The following is a 16,879-nucleotide window of genomic DNA, read 5'->3' as shown; positions in this document are numbered from 1 at the left end:
TCCCCCAAGGCGGGGGGGGACAGATAGTCATAACCAATGCCTAAGCAACCACTCACAATTTGTATGTTTAATAAAGTTGTGGCCAAAATTATGCCAAAAACCTTAAACAAAAATTTATGAGTGATGTGTGAGTTATTGGGGTAGGGGTGTTTTGGGGGACCTCAGCACGCAATAGTATAATACAGACACATGCCATGACATAATATTGTGTGCTTAATTTCATTTGAACTCTTGGAAGGGACAGTGACTGAAGCCATGACTCTCGTAGCCATATCCATCACGAATTCTTATGGCTTTATGCACTAACATTCTCTTAGTCGAAAGTACTGCCTCTGGCTTATAAGGCTCAACACCTCTCTTGCCATTTCCAAAGAAGCATCTATTATTTTAATCTACTAGGAATTCAAGAGAAAGCAAACAACAACAAAAAGTATGGATCTTTAATGGGATTGAAACTGGTGGCTATTTTTCTGGGATTGATTGAATGGGATCATTAAATCTCTTTTGTTGGCTTTAATAGAGAATGATTGAAAAATCAATGGATACATACTTCAGATCACAGAAACGATGACATGTCAAAATGTCACCAGGGATGAAGAGCTAATGATAGAGCTCTGAAGAAAATGGATAAGGTCTCCCTTTGACTGCAGCACTTGCCAAGTTGAAAACATGAAAGTTACTCACTGAACAGCCTTTTACTTTTTGAAAGCCTTCGACAATCATTGTGACTCGACGTGTATCTGTCTCTTTTTCTTGAAGGAATAAAAATCATAAAGAAATCTCAGGAATGATTCTTCCTTGCCAATATGTTTTTTGGGGAAAGGGGGAAAGACAATATCTCAGTAGATGCTCTAAGCATCTTCCAATTTACACATGGAACTGAATACGATAGGCAACAACAATAAATTCAGTGATGGGGGGAAAACAGACACATCAATTGATAGTTGATGTTTAATGTCCCCTTTCTTACAGTGTATTGTTGCTTGTGGCAGACATTCTCAACACATTATAAAGCAAGGTGAATGATGTAAATTTTGCAATACAGTTTTCTTTGTAAACACTCAAAGAAGCTGTTATTGTTGCTATTATAATAATCAAGCCATGGACTGAGGATTTTGATACTGGATATGCAGACTTGGATGTTTCTCTTAGGGTGTGTGTGAATCACAGATATTTTATCTTATAATGAAGAAAAAGAAGAGCCATGGGGAGAAGGAGGAGGCCACCAGGTGGTGGATAGGGTTTCCTGCAGGTTATCAGGATCTTGGGCCCTCCTGTCAAAATACTGTGCTCCAGGGAGGAAAAGACCTCTGCGCTTCCATTTTGGTGGCCAGGGCACTACTGTGACTCCCGTCTATCAGGCCAAGTAAATACAGTTTTAAGTAAAGGGAATATGGGGATCAAAGGGCTAGGTAAATGGGAAGGGATTAGCAGTATATTCTTCCCCAACTCAGATTATGATCCAAGAATAATTCAGGGCTCTTGGATGTCCATCCTTTGACACAAGCATTATTAGTTTCCATATTTCCCAGGTGAGCATCACTGTCATCTTTATATGATGGCTATCCATAAAGTTAACTGGATTGTGCTAAGAAATATATTGTCTTTTTTCAGTTCTGAGGCTACTGAAAGTGTACTTCATAGGCTGAACCCAAATTCCAAAGAGAGAGAGAAGGCTCCCTTCTGTTCAGTCTTTTCACACCCCACAATACATCAACTTTCAAGGAGAATTCTGCTTGTTTGGATTTTTGCAATTGAGCGACCTGGTCTGAAACTTTTGAACTTTCTTGCAGATTGCAACACAAGTCACAATTGGATTACACATTTTTCTGAATTTTACAATTCGTGTTCTGTGTGCAAAAACTACAAGCATATATGTATTTTTACATTTTACATTTTATATATTTTATATTTTACATGAATGTTGCATGTGGTATACTTATTTTACTGGAGAATGCACTAAAAAGCACTGAAAAGTGTTTCTTTTATAGTAAAGACGTGCTACAGAGATATGCCAGTGAGACTAAAATGGGACAAAATTAGTTGCTCAGCCCATCCTTGAATACTGTCTTTAAAATTTCCATCTGTGCACCAGTCGAGTGTTCTTTGGGAAAACATGAAAGACACAGAAAGATGGCCAGTGTAAAGTCAAGCAAGTCTCATTGAAACAATTCCAGTAGAAAAGAAAATGCAAAGTTAAGCCTTCCAGCACCTTTCATACCTGGCTGACCAAGTCCAATTTGTAGAGAGTCTCAACAGTAATAAAATCCAGGCTGGCCCTAATCCAGATACTGGCACATTAGAGCTACTGCAAAAGATGAAATCAAGTGTCTTTGATCTAACTTCTGAACAACACAGAAAAAGGGTCTTTAATAACTACATCATAAACTTGGCACATCTTTCTCTGGAAGACCTTCCAAAGCCCGAGAATGAATATCTTTTGAAATTATTGTTAAGATCTCTTTTGTATGTGCTAGTTTCTTGTTGCTAAAGGTTATGCTGTAGGAGGCATAAATACCTGCTATGTTTTATGTATCTGACTTGTTATTTGATATAAATTCTTTCCAAGGTATTTTTACCTACACAAAATCTTGAGGATGGGTAGACTCACACTTTAAATAAATAAAATAGTTAGATCATTTAAAAAATGCAGAAACATTTCAAAAATCAATTGCAGAAGATTCTATGACATTCCCGGTGATAGTTTAGTAAGCATGAAACACAAACATAATTGCTTGGCTTCTAACTAGGTGCTTGGAAATAGAACTATTCATTCCATTCATGGAGGAACTGTGATCCAGGTGGAAGATCCTCCAACAGAAAGGAGATAGGCATTTTTCCCCAGTTTCCCCCTTACCTCCACTGCATTGCTTCTTATCCTATTCTAGATGGTCCCCCAATCTCCCAGAGCTGATTGGTTGGGGCATGGAAAGACCCCATTCCACCAGGGGCAGTATTCCATGGCCAGAACTATGCTCAGGGAACAATTCCACCAGCAGAAGATTAGATAGGATTAATTGTGTGTGTTTTCAGATGGAGCATGTCAGAGTACAGTTCTGGTACCTCTCAGGTGGACGCCATTGTGGGCCGGAATTTTCCCCACCTGCTTCCTGTTTTTACATACTTCTGAGAAGCCCAAAATGAATATTTCAAGTCAAAATGGAAGCTGGTTGGGTGTTTGAGTCTACACTTTTTTTAAAAAAAAAGATCTATCACTCCATTTAGCTCCTAGTTGCCCCTATCCACCATTGGTCAAGCTACAGGGCAGCGCCAATTCATATTTCCTTTTCTTCAATCTGTCTCCAGTGTTGTGGCAGGGTTCTTTAAGTTTTCCAGCCAAGCCTTTACCGTTGCATGTGCGCACATTTGTGCAAGGGCCTTTCCAAGCTGTCCTAGCCATCTACCTGAATCTAAGAGAATGAGGGATGCAGGGTGCATTTAATTGACCTGTACCAGATGCAGGAGCAACCCTCAAACAAGCTAGGATAGGGAGACAGCTTGCCATAATTTTTAGCCGTGATGTTGTCAAACCGGCATCCATTCAGGGCTGCCTCAAGTAGCTCGGTGACTTAATGTAACAGCTTAATGGTTAGTTCTGGCACCTATTTTTCTTGGGGGGAAAGCACTGATTAGGATCCAAGCCACTGAAGCTCTTAATAAAATAATAATATGATGAAGTTTCAGAACTGTGATGCAAAATTTAGTTTCTATTGCAACAACTACAACACCAAATGTAACTTGGGCACCAATTGTGGTGTACAAATGTGTTCACCAGTAATTAGTATGGCCACAAAGCATGTGCTGGTAGTTGCAGTCCCAAGCATCTGGAGGGCAGCAGGATGGTAAAAGCTGCTTTAAGTATATTTTTGTGCTAGTGTACCTCTGTGTGTGAGAGAGAGAGAGAGAGAGAAAGAGAGAGAGAAGAGAGCAGTTTAATATACTACTCCTGAAAGCTTTCTTTGGGCACAGTCCCAAAAATATGCCTGTATTTGTGCTTCCCTAGTAATCAGTCAAGTCTCCCCATTGTCGGCGTTTCTAAATATTTCCCGTTTATCTCATACTCTCCACTCAATGGCATGTCTTCACGAAAGACTTCAAGGGCTTCATATCTTCAGCAAACACACTTGTAATCTGTGGTCCTAATTTGGCTGCAGGCTGTGACAATTAAGGAAAGTATGATTTATACATGGACAGGAGCAAAGTTGGGGCCAGTTCTGTTTCAAATAATGGAGTGCTAATACCAGTCATTTACCGGTGGCTATAATAGTACCGGGTCCCTTAAAAAATAATAATTGAAGGATGAGTTTTATTCTACTTAAAAGCCAAAGTGCCTGAAGAGAATTTGTTTAACTCCAAGCTTCCTTTTGGGCAAGGAGCTACACTAGCTGCAGGTAGCTCAAGAAAACAGTGCTCATGACTACCCACATCTAATTCATGCTGCTGTGTGCAGCCCTAAGGTCACAATTATTTCTGAATTCCACAACAAATGGAGACTTGATATGATGGCTAAAGCAGAATAGCTGGAGATTTCCCTCCCCCCTCCCCTAGCTACAACCCAGAGAAGTCCTCTTGGCTGAAAACAATATGTCACCTCTAATCTTATTTCCTTTTCCTAGCCTGTATTTTCATTAACCCACTTTTTATTTCATAGCCTGCAATCTGACACAGTACTCGCTTTGTTTCCAGAATAATTGTGTGTGACTTTACAAGGGGCTAAATTGATGGAATGGATTAGACCAGTCTGCAAAAGATGTGTTCCCCTGCTGCCCTCCCCCCCAAACAGCTGTTTTCCAAACAACTTCATTTGGGAAGCAGAAAAGAAACGAGATTTATTGAGCACTCATTCATAGCTTTACTTTTAAATAAATCCAGTATATCATGAACAATCTGTGCCTTTTTGTTGTTGTTACCCACTGCAAAGTTTAGACCTATAAAATAGATAAATAAATTGCCATTAATATCTGCCTGCCATTTGGTAATTTGTATATCAACATGCCTCCCAACATTTTGCAAATGAAAATAGGATCATGCTTGTAATACCCTCAGTTCTTAATCTGAAGATCATAGTCGGAGTGATTCCCCCTATTATTGCTCATTGCTGAAACTTTTCTTTGTATTTCTTTTATTTTAAAAAAATATGAAATTGCTTCTGTTCCTCTGATTTAACAGCTAGGACCATGCTAGTTCTAGAAAAAAAGGGCAATGCTGACCTACAACCTTTTAAAATATGCCTCAGCTGCTAAAGGAGGAAATGGAAGACAGTGCACTGCATAGTGTCTTTTTTTTTTTTATAAAATTTTTATTGGTTTTTCAACATATAATATAAAACAATACAAAAGACAAACACAAACAAACAAACATATAAACATGTATAATTTCATAAATTTTTTCATATACCCAGTTTCAGCGACTTCCCCATGCCTCCCTTTTCTGCATCCCTGTTTTGAACTTTTTTCAGCAACCCCTGGTCCCAATTACTTATTAGTTCCTTTCTATAACCTCTTTCTTTCCTATCCAATCATTTATCGCTGCAAATCTGTTATGCTTTACCCATGACATTTTAACACTCAATAATTTTACAAGAATTTTTAAGATAAAGTTTAAATTTCTTCCAATCTTCTTCCACCGTCTCTTTCCCTTGGTCACGGATTCTGCTCGTCATCTCTGCTAGTCCCATATACTCAATCACCTTCGTCTGCCACTCTTCCAGTGTGGGTAGTTCTTGTGTCTTCCAATACTTTGCTAGTAGAACTCTTGCTGCTGTTGTAGCATACATAAAAAACATCCTATCTTTCTTTAACACCAATTGGCCTACCATGCCCAGGAGAAAAGCCTCTGGTTTTTTGTGAAAGGTACACTTAAGCACCTTCTTAATTTCGTTATATATCATTTCCCAGAAGGCCTTAATCCTTGGGCACGTCCACCAAAGGTGATAGAAAGTACCTTCAGTTTCATTACATTTCCAACATTTATTATTGGGCAAATGATAAATTTTTGCAAGCTTGACTGGGGTCATGTACCACCTATAAATCATTTTCATAATATTCTCTCTTAAGGCATTACATGCCGTAAATTTTATACCGGTGGTCCATAACTGTTCCCAGTCAGCAAACATAATGTCATGACCAATGTCCTGTGCCCATTTAATCATAGCTGATTTAACCATTTCATCCTGTGTATTCCATTTCAGCAGCAAGTTATACATTCTAGACAGGTTCTTCGTATTGGGTTCTAACAATTCTGTTTAGTGTCTTAATCTTTATTTATTTTATTATTGTTTATGAGAATTATTTATATTTCATCTATTGGGATAAATCCTATCAGGGTGGCTTACAAGATAATCCATCTGGGGCAGGTTCTGTGGTCGTCTTTCAGAAGCATCTTGAAACTCAGGAGTCTGGCAGAATAAGTTTGTCCTTTTGATGGGACTTTTCCCAAAGCACCAAAAATTAGTTATCTAGCTCACAGATGGCCAACATGGTTGCATCCAAATTTTGTGGACTACAACTACCATTGTTCTTAATACATTGACCATGCTGTCTGGGGCTGAGAGGGGGTGTAGTACAAAACACTAGGAGGGCACAACAATGACCAACCCTGATCTAAGAGTTATGTTTCTCCTTCTGCTCACCATCATGACATTACTTGGTTTGAAAGTTTAGAGGATGCTATGTGTTTAAGCTATGTGTTTCAGCCAATTGGTTCCATGAAATTTATGGGAGTGGGGTTTCCTTTGTGAACACAGGACTTTCTTTTGCCCTGGCTTCTCTTATTTCTTAGTATCAGTGAGTTCATTTTACTCTGATCAGCAGCACAATTAGATGCAAGCATGTCAAGCTGTAACTATAACCTATTAGGAACTTAAAGTTTGCTTGGGTTTTTGTAGCAGCTATAGGAAACAGTGAACTCACTCACTTACTAAAGAAAAGCATTCACTGTTAACTCTTTTGCATTCACGATCCCTGTTGCAAAGCTCATATATTGTTGAACCAGAATTGAATCAAGAATGACAGGAAGAAACTCAAGGGTAAACAAAATATAACTGTTGGTATGTGTGTGTTTTGTTTTTATTCCCTGTGTTCTAAATGATTTTTTAATTCAAATATTGCAACTTACGGTACATTTGTTGAATTTTTATTTATTTATTTTTTACAAAACAGAGAAGGCATTCAATCACTGCACCAAGGTAAGGCATGCACCAAGTACAAAGGCAATTGAAAATCAAGCATTTTCTTACTATGGAATTCACAGGGTTCAGATTAAAATGATATTTGAGAATATTGTATTTCCAAAAAGATGTTGCCTAGAAATAAACCATTTAATGTTTATAGGCCACCCTCAGGACTCACACAGCATGTGAACATTAAATTAATGAAGCTTGTATCAGCAGAGCCATTGGAGAATCTTAGCTATAGCACAATCCTAATTCTGGTGAATCAATTGGGGGTTTCCTCATTGACTTTAATGAGTGAAAAATGCACCCTGCACTGGTCCATCTCTTCCTTGCTAACAGTGTCTTGCCGTCTATGAACAAGTGTGCACGCAAGGGTTTTGTATAGGGTGGAACCCCTGGGCAATGATTATACTCACACACTAACAATGCATCCTTGCTTGTCAGGTATGAACAGAAAACCTTTGCAGCTCTAACACTTGCCTAATGAAAAAAAATTGCACTGATCTGTGAACATTTTTTTAAAGCATCAAATGGTGCTTCCCTTTTGGTCATTCTTCAGGGGTTGCTGAAAGTGTTGATCTGGTTAGGAAGCATCGCCAACAATAGGCTTGCAGGAGTTGTAGTTCAGTGACATCTGGAGGGTCAGTGGTTCCCCACACCTGTTCTAAATAAACTTAACTTGCCCTTACCGGTGTCAGAAAGTACATTCTGACTACATTATCAGATACATAGCCCACAAGATAACCATGATCCCTGATTGCTCCATTGAGTATGCTGTATTTATGTTGATAGTGCTTATAGCCTTCTAGTGATCCAAATTCAGTAACTGAACATTCCTTGTGGCTGCTTACTGATACAGTTGGAAACTGTGTAAGAGACTGTGTAAGATAGCTAAAGGAGGAGATTAAACACAAGCAAACTCACACCTGATACCTCAAGAAAATATGATCTGTTACTGAATAAAAAGGACCCACAAATATGAAAGGTGACAAGAATCTCTTCCATATGAATTGGAGGAAGTAAGTTTCACAAAACCTGTTCTGAACATTTTCCTTCTCCTATTTGTAATATGCAGAAAGACAACATGTTATTAAAACCAAGCCTTTTTTTGGAAGAGTGTTGTGTACATGGGCTTTCCTTTGTGTATGTGGGTCTTCCTTTGAGGCAAATCCTATGAACAGACATATATATGGAGGCAATGAGAGTAAGTACTGCCATCGCATAGCTCAAGAGTGGTCATCTAGATATTGCTGAACCACAACTTCTATCAGCCCCAACAAGTAGTTCAGCAAGATGCAGGAGACCAAAGATTATTCCCACCTGAATTAGCTAGTTGGGGGGGAGATGAGAAACAGTGTGCACACAAAGAGAAAAGTGGGATAGAAGAGGGGTGGAAAGAGGAGAAAGCAAGAAATGGAGAAACACAAAAGGAGTAAATATACTAAGAAAAGATGTGACAGAAGGGATGGGAATGAAGGGAATAAGAAGGGGTGGATGTATGGAAGAAAACAAGCTGAGGAAAAAGGATGGGAAAATGAGTGAGAAAAGGGAGGGGACAGGAAGGCAACTAGAGGACCAATGGGAAGAAGGATGAAGGAAAAGACAGGAGGAGCTTATTCTCTCCTTCCTCTCTCTCATACACATGGCAGGGACCTCTACTCTCCATGGAAGAGGCGGTTAGTCATGGCAAGGATTTTTTGGGGTGGCAAAACAAAACAGGCTTTTTTATGGGAGAAGGGGAAACAGTGCAAAAAAAGCAAGAAGTATTACATTATTCTAGGTGAGATTAAGAGAGGGCACCTGATCACCCTTTGTCTCCGACTTAACATTAATAACGTGAATGTGTGTGTGGTGATCTGTGTTGCCTATTAGTAAAAAGAGAATGTGGTTTTCGAATGTCGTGAGAAGGCGAGCTCTTTTATCTTAATTAGTAGATTAAATACAAGGAAGCTCCTGGCCAAGATTCTTGAGAAGGAAAATGCATCCATACCATGCCTGCCCATGCTCATTTTACAAGTTATAAAATATTCAATCTGTTTGCCTTGTAAATATGGTTGTCATAGGGCAGATTCTGATTTGGCAGTGTCATAGGAACAGAGGAACTTGCCTTATACTGAGCCAAACCATTGGTCCACCTAGCTTAGTATTATCTGCAATCACTGGTAGCAGTTCACTGGGATTTCAGAAAGGGGTTTCTCTCAACCCTACTGTAGATGCTTGGAATTGGACCTCCTGCATGCAGCAGAGCAGATGCTATGGCCCTTCTCCAATAAAGGCATAAAGGCAACTCCACAGTATAGTAATTAACACAATAACTATACAAGTGTGTCATAATTGCTATGTCTTCAGACCTCCTTTTATTCCATGTTAATTTAAAGGAACCCAAAGCCACTTCTCCAAGTCAATGCCAGCATGCCAATGTTGTCCATTCAGCTCGGTCCAAAATGGCAATGGAATTTCCAGATGGCCTCAAGCACAATTCTCCTCTGAGCTACGAGTGGCAGGCTGTGCTGCGTCAAACGTTTCCAACAAACGTTTGAGCAAACAAGCAAACACTATGGGAGGATGCATACCAACCAGCATTCACCGTCTAACAAAGGAATTCTTGCTAACATTCAAGCAGTAAGTGAGCATTATTTACTGCTAGATTACAATAGAATTCCTGTGGTATCACATATTATATTCACATTAAAACCAAATGAGCTCATCGTGATTAATGTTACCACAATGAATGCTGGAGGAATTAGAAATGATTACCCACTCATTGTAAAGGGTTGCTGATAATTAGTGCTATTACACAAAAAGGTACATTTTAAGCAATCATCATAATTAATTCATTCTGCATTGTATTATGCAGTGCCGATAACAATGAGGTCTCCTGGTTCTTCCGTGGCTCTCACATGTACATCTGTCAACTCTCCTTTTGTAATGCCTCTCTCTAGATTAGTGTCAAGTGACAAACACGTCAATGGTTACCTGTGGGGGATCATATCCTGTTTTCTCCTCTTAAATGTTCTGCTATAGCAGTTAGTAAATCATTAAAAAAAATACAATAGGCTATGCAGAATAATCTCAGTAAATATGAATGCCTTTAGCTAGGGCAAACAAAGTAGCAATGATCTAACATTAATCTTTTTTAGATAAAAATGGAATACTTCCACCAAATGTAACTTAATCCAGAGGTGTTTGTTTTCATTTTGTAACACTCTACGCTTCCTCTGAGGAACTCAGAATGGCTCTGAGTCATCCCAGAACAGGTTCTGAGGGTGGTGATAATGATAAAGAAGATGATAATGATTTGGCTTCTAAGTAGTTTACATGATGTACCAACCTTTCAGCAAGTCTGGGTTGGGGTCAGCTTAAGGTTCCATCTGGGCACCTATATACACTTCCTTATGTTGTATTAAAGCAGGGCTCACCCAAACATAAGGCAGGGTAAGATGGCTACCTCGGGCAGGGGATGTTGAAGTGACACTGCTGGCAACCTACCCAGCCATTTCCCTCTGTTGGATGACAGAGTTGTAAACACCATGTTGACCTGTCTTGTGCTTAACACCTTGCTGCTCTCAGGTGTTGTGGAGAACTCCTTCTTGACGCCATTGTTGAAGAAAGTGTCAGCTGCCAGTCCACTTGGTTTCTATATACCAAATGGAAAGCGTCACCAAGTCCTTTGGGTCAGATAGTAAAGTGCCTTGAAAGGAAGTGGGATACAAACCAATTACATATAACACTATAATATCCTAGCTTGCTCAGACATATTGCCTTTATCAGATACAAATCCTTTTTGGAGTTTAGCAACTTAGGAAGCCACTCCAAACAGCATAACCACTGGTGTGTCATCAGACAGTCAGCAGTTGATGTAATATCCTACCACGCTCTTCCAAAATATTAATAAAGAGCAAGAAAGGGAAGTCCTATGACACATCTAAGAGGGCTTTTTAAAATGCAAGTGTTATGAGAACTTGCTTCATAGCAGAACTTACCACATTTTAATCAGAGCTGGGTATTTGCATGAGAGTTGTCAAATCATGCCTTAGGCTGGGTTTCAATATGCCTTGGAGCTACAGCAGAACTGATGCGAAAAGCCCAGACTATTAGTCCATATGGAAACTCTCTCCCCGCTCCCTGGCAAGTGACAACTGATCTGTTTTGAGCAACAGCTCCAGCAGTATGGAAACAAGGCTTCAATGGCACCTAGAGCAGCTCTGTAAGGTGCTGTTTCAATGACCATCATCCCCAGTCTTAAATGAGAGCTAAATCTCCACCTTCCATGACAGCAGTCTCTCCATTCAAAGTGCTCCTGCTTTTTCTTTAGCTGTTGACACCAACAGAGTGGGAGATAGTGGTGTTTCACTAAGGATTCTCGGATGGAGTAAGAGTAGAGCAACGCAAGCTTCCCTGGCCAGAGAGGCACTTGCACAATGGTCTGCTGTTACTCTAGGATGTAACATCAGCAGAGGGCAATTGCCTCTCCCACTCTGAATCCATGGCTTCACCCTCTGGAGTCTGATTACACGGTCAGGACCACAACCATCAGAAGACTTGGCTGACTCTGCCAAGAGAGTTCTCCTTCCACATGGTTCTTGATTTCTCATGTTTCCCCAGGTATGGGTTCAAACAGCCATGCCGCTAAGACAGCCATGCCATTGAGATAAACATAAGAGCAAGAGCCCACTTTTAGATAACACCACTTAGGTACAACATCATAAATTCAGAAACATTTTCCTAGTGACTACATGATTTGCCCTTTAGGTAGGTCTCCTTTGTTACTTAGCAGCATGGTATAAATCACTATTACAAATGCCCTTTCCTTGAACAACTGTCATACATTCCCCTCTTCCTTTGTGCTTTCTGACAGTTCCAACTTGCATAAAACACCTGAAAATCATGTTTTCAACAAATGTATTCACCTGTGGATGATAAAATGAAAGAGGTGGCGGCTGATAGTGCTGAATTATAGGGTGGTGTTTAAAAGCTAAAGAAAGATAAAGTCTTGAGGTCTGCAGAGTTCAACATCCATTAAAATGTCTATTTTCAATAAACCTAGCTAAAAATGCAATTCAGCCATTCCTTTTTAGTCATGTCCAGAATAGCATTGACAAGGCAACTCTTTGCTGGCATTGAAGACATTGCAATTTCCCCCCTCTTGAATAACTTTGCATATTCTGGCATGATAGCGCAACAGGAAAGTGACATGACCTTCATTGCATCAATTTACAAGTGCGTAATATAGTTTAAATAGTGAACACTATATTCCTGAGAGCAATGCTCACTGATGGAAATGTTGCTGCTCTCATCTCACATTGAAAGGAAATGGGTTAACCTAACATGCTTATAGTTTCTCAAAAAAACCCCAAAACTTTCTGCAACTATATATAAAAAAGCCAGAAGTGGTTTAGTCATGCTGGCCACATGACAAACACCAGCTGTCACGGCCTGAAAAACAAGATGAGCGCTGCCCCCGCCCCATAGTTGCCTTTGACTGGACTTAACCGTCCAGGGGTCCTTTACCTTTACCTTACCCTGCTATGAAGCAATAAGTGCTCATTCCCCATTGCACATGTGGAACATACAGGAACAATTGACATATTCTGCATGCAATGACCTGTGCACGACCCTCTGAAAAGTTTAGACTTCTTTCTCCAAATAAGCAGCTTGGGAAGGTGGGTTTAAAAATTTGGTGCTTTGTCTTGCATAGTTTTCATTTATTTTGATGCCACTTGTTTAGGAGAACTTCCCAATGGATACTATGTCACTAGCATTTTGCATGTTTTTTTTAAGCATCAGTGATAATCTCAGAGAAACAGGATACAAATGCAAATTAATATAAAGTGCACACAATCTGGCGCTACTCGTATACTGCTCATGCAGTATGTTACTGTGTTTACTCTAGAGCAACAGGGGTACACTTTTCGCTCCAACCCTGACATTATGTCTTTTCCTTTGACCATGTTGATCATGGTTGTCTGAGGCAAAAGCACAAGGGTCTACTGTCAGCTAGGGAATGTGCATGACTGGGACACCTGCACAACTGAGTGCCATGATTGTACACAGACCCACATACAAGCAAGAGCCAGCACATTGGGCTTTCACCAAGAAACAGACACTGAAAGACTTCTTCCAGAAATGGACCTTCATGGGAAAGTAGGGAACCATGCAACAATACTAAGTTCATCATCCAGCAAATAATTTTATGCACACAATCCCTATTTCCATGGATCACTTTTTAATTTTTGTGTGTGTATATAGAGATTTGTATACATGAACAATATGACATGGACAGGAATCAAAAATTGTAGTGAAGAAGTATAATTTTGGGATCAAATCCTGGAAGGCAAATATTTGCACGAGGAAGAGGTTAGGGAATGGGGAATATTTCATAGACTCATAGTGTTGGGGTCAACTCCGTGCAATGCATAAATCTCACCTAAAGCATCGATTTATTTACATAATCCAATGACCCTGGTTTCGATCCAAGGATAGATGAGCAGAACTTCTTTTTTTGTAAACTGCTTTTTATTTATGTAAAATACTTTGAGGTGTGTGGGGTATAAATTTTATGAAATAAATAAGTAATACTTGATTTGCACAATGGGACTTGTTGGCTCCCTCATTACTACAGCCCCCTGTATGCTACAAAGATGCTTCCAAAAGATGAAGGACCTCCAGAACAGAGGTCGGCAACCTAAGGCCCATGGGCTAGTTCCGGCCCATGAGCCTCCCAGAACCGGCCCATGGCTGGTTCTGTGGATCGGCGTGGGGATTCCCTCTCCATCACTGCAGCGGAACCACCACCCTCCTCCCTCCTCCTGGTGCAGCAAATCACCGGCCAAACGCCTGCTAAGGTTTGAGGCCCTGGCCAATGGGTGAACGGTGGCTATGGGTGTTTGAGAGGAGGAAGGGGGCTGGGCTGAGCCGGCCGAGCGCATTTCCAGCAGCCCCTCATTGGAGCAAGCTATTTGCCGCCACCACCACCGCTCTGCCAAGTGTGGCTCCTGTGCCTTTGCGAGCAGCAGAGGATGTGGCTGTGGCGGCAGAGGAATGAAAAGCCCAAAAGCAGCCCTCTTGGGTTGCTCGTTCCTCCACTGCTGCTGCTGCCGGCAGCCTCTGCCTCTTGGCAGCACCCCAGGTGGACAGGGGGACGGGTGGACTGGGGGAGAGAGAAGCCCCTCTGCCGTATGCGCATGCATGCGCACACATGCACTCTGGTCCACCAGGAGGTTTGTGGTGCTGTGAACCAGCCCACCCCCAACAAAGCTTGCTGACCCCTGCTCCAGAACAACATGTGATAGAGCTCTGGTGTGTGTGTGTGTGTGTGTGTGTGTGTGTGTGTGTGTGTGTGTGATGGGAATTTTTTTCCAAGCCCCTACATTATTTGATTCATGATACATGATTCATATCCAAGTTTGCTAGCACTGAAGAACAGGTTAGAAATGAATGGTTTATTCAGAGAAATTACTTGGTTGCAACATTGCCAGAAATATATCCTGCTAACCTGATACATGGTACCCATTGCACTATGAATTGAACTGAATGACGACACTGGATTTAGCAGAAGGGTAGATGACAGGATGGCAAATGCACCAGTTGCACTGCTACTTATTAAGATCATTAGACATGGGTGCCTTCATTGGGGAGGCCTTTGGTACTTGTCATTCCCTCATCATCAATCAGCGGCAAATCCTCGTGAATCCCTAATCTAGGTCTCCCAGGTTGATTCTAATAATTTTGCAAGGAGCTGCCAAAAATTACTTATTGTTCTGTTAATCATTGCTAATAGGAACAGGGGATGTTTTGAGATGCCCCATGAAAATCATACTAATTAGAAATGTCTGAATTTATACAACTCCTCAGAGATTAATTTATTCATCATAATCAGTTAATCACTTTTTTCCTTACATAATTAGACAGTGCCTGGTGGAAAGGAGAGCTCCTTTTGTTCTCCTGGAAAGAAGAAGACTACTGTATGAGCTGACAGAATGCAAGGCTGAGATTGTAGGCTTGCCTATCAATTCACATTCAAAGCCTGGGCATGCTGATTAGAGCAGGTGCCTTTATTGCCCATTCTTCCAAAAATCAGTTTTCCCCCCACAGCATGTATGATTTTTGCTAAATAGAATACTCATTTTTTTCCTATTGGAAAAGAGATTTGCATTCATTCTTCCTTTACAGAGTGATGGAAGACCTTGCTTCCCAATGTAGGGTGTTTTCACACATTCAGCATGTGTTCTTTCCTTCTATTTGTGTGCATGAGGAATCGTTAATGCAGGGCAGCTAGTGGAAGAGATGTGTTGCTAAATGGAATGTGTATTATAAACCAGGCTTCCCTGACCTGATGCCATTAGAACTTTCAGACTACAACTTCCATCTGCCTCAGCCAATTTAGTCAATGGCCAGGGATTATGGGAGTTGTAGTCCAACAGCATGTGGAGGGTCCTAGGTCAGAGAAGGCTATTCTGGACAAAGCAGCCAAGAGAGATTGAAAGTGCAATTCTACACATGTCTGGTGTAGATCCTACTAACTCCCAGATAAGTGGGCATTGAATTGCAGCCTGTCAAGAAAAAGCATCCTAGCATAATATGTTAAAACTAAAAGGCAGGGGATTTTTATATTTAGGTGTATGTTACACTTCGCTCTTTTACATGGCGCCATCACATAAACTGCCAAATCAACAATCCACCCATTTTCCAGCATGTGAAGTGGTGGGAGCATTTTATTTCAGGTAACAAACCTTACCAATGACTAGGTGCCGTGTTGTGTTGCAGTGCTAAATCTGGTGCCTTTGGTCTGAGGTTCTGCCCCTCAGTGTGGTCAAAACTTAACAGTACAGGAAAAGAACATTATTATTTTTTTGCACCCATTGTGAACATATCGTGCAGGCAGCAGTGGCCATAGTTTGAATATTACTGGCATTCTCTCAGCAACTAAAGTAATTCATGGAGACATAGTTAAGGACAGAAGATGAGGAATGCCAATGAAGAACAGCATTCAACAGCACAACAGACTTCCTCAGGAGGTTTGGGGATCCCCTTCCTTGGAGGCTTTTAAGCAGAGGTTGGATGGCCATCTGTCATGGACACTTTAGTTGATATTCCTGCATTGCAGGGGGTTGGACTAAATGACCTTTGGGGATCCCTTCCAATTCTATGAAGAGCCACCATACTAGACTGAACATCAAATCCCTCAGAACAGTCACAAATGAAGTTGTGAATTACAGCCCCATAAGGGAAATAGTTGCCCTGCACATTTTGACCTTTTCCATATTTATGCAGATCAAAATTTCTTTGATTTTTGTTTGCTTAAATCCCAGAGTTCTGTATCTGGGCCCCATCAATGTCCTGCATGAGGAAAAAATGCACATGGATCATAAGCCCAGCCCTCCCATGTGAGCACCTGGGAATGGTGTTAATGGAGAAATGGGGGTTTGCAGAAGGAACTCTAATCCCTGTATTCTTCAATATCACCAAATGTTCCAACACCATGAATGGATCTCATAAAAATAAAGGACATCCATGTGTAAACTAACTCTTGCTTTTCGGACAGCTTTGTCTTTAGTGGCATACATTGAGGTTTCCTTAGAGGCTAAGTGGTAGATTGTTTTTATTTTTCTCATCATGCATGCAGCTTCATCTGCATTTACTGCTGCAGGTACCAATATGTCTAGACCTCCTCTTCTCTCGTTTACATGAATATTTAGGGATAAT

Source organism: Podarcis raffonei, chromosome 6 (assembly GCF_027172205.1).
Source record: "Podarcis raffonei isolate rPodRaf1 chromosome 6, rPodRaf1.pri, whole genome shotgun sequence".
Lineage (NCBI taxonomy): Eukaryota > Metazoa > Chordata > Lepidosauria > Squamata > Lacertidae > Podarcis > Podarcis raffonei.
This window is presented reverse-complemented; position numbering follows the sequence as displayed.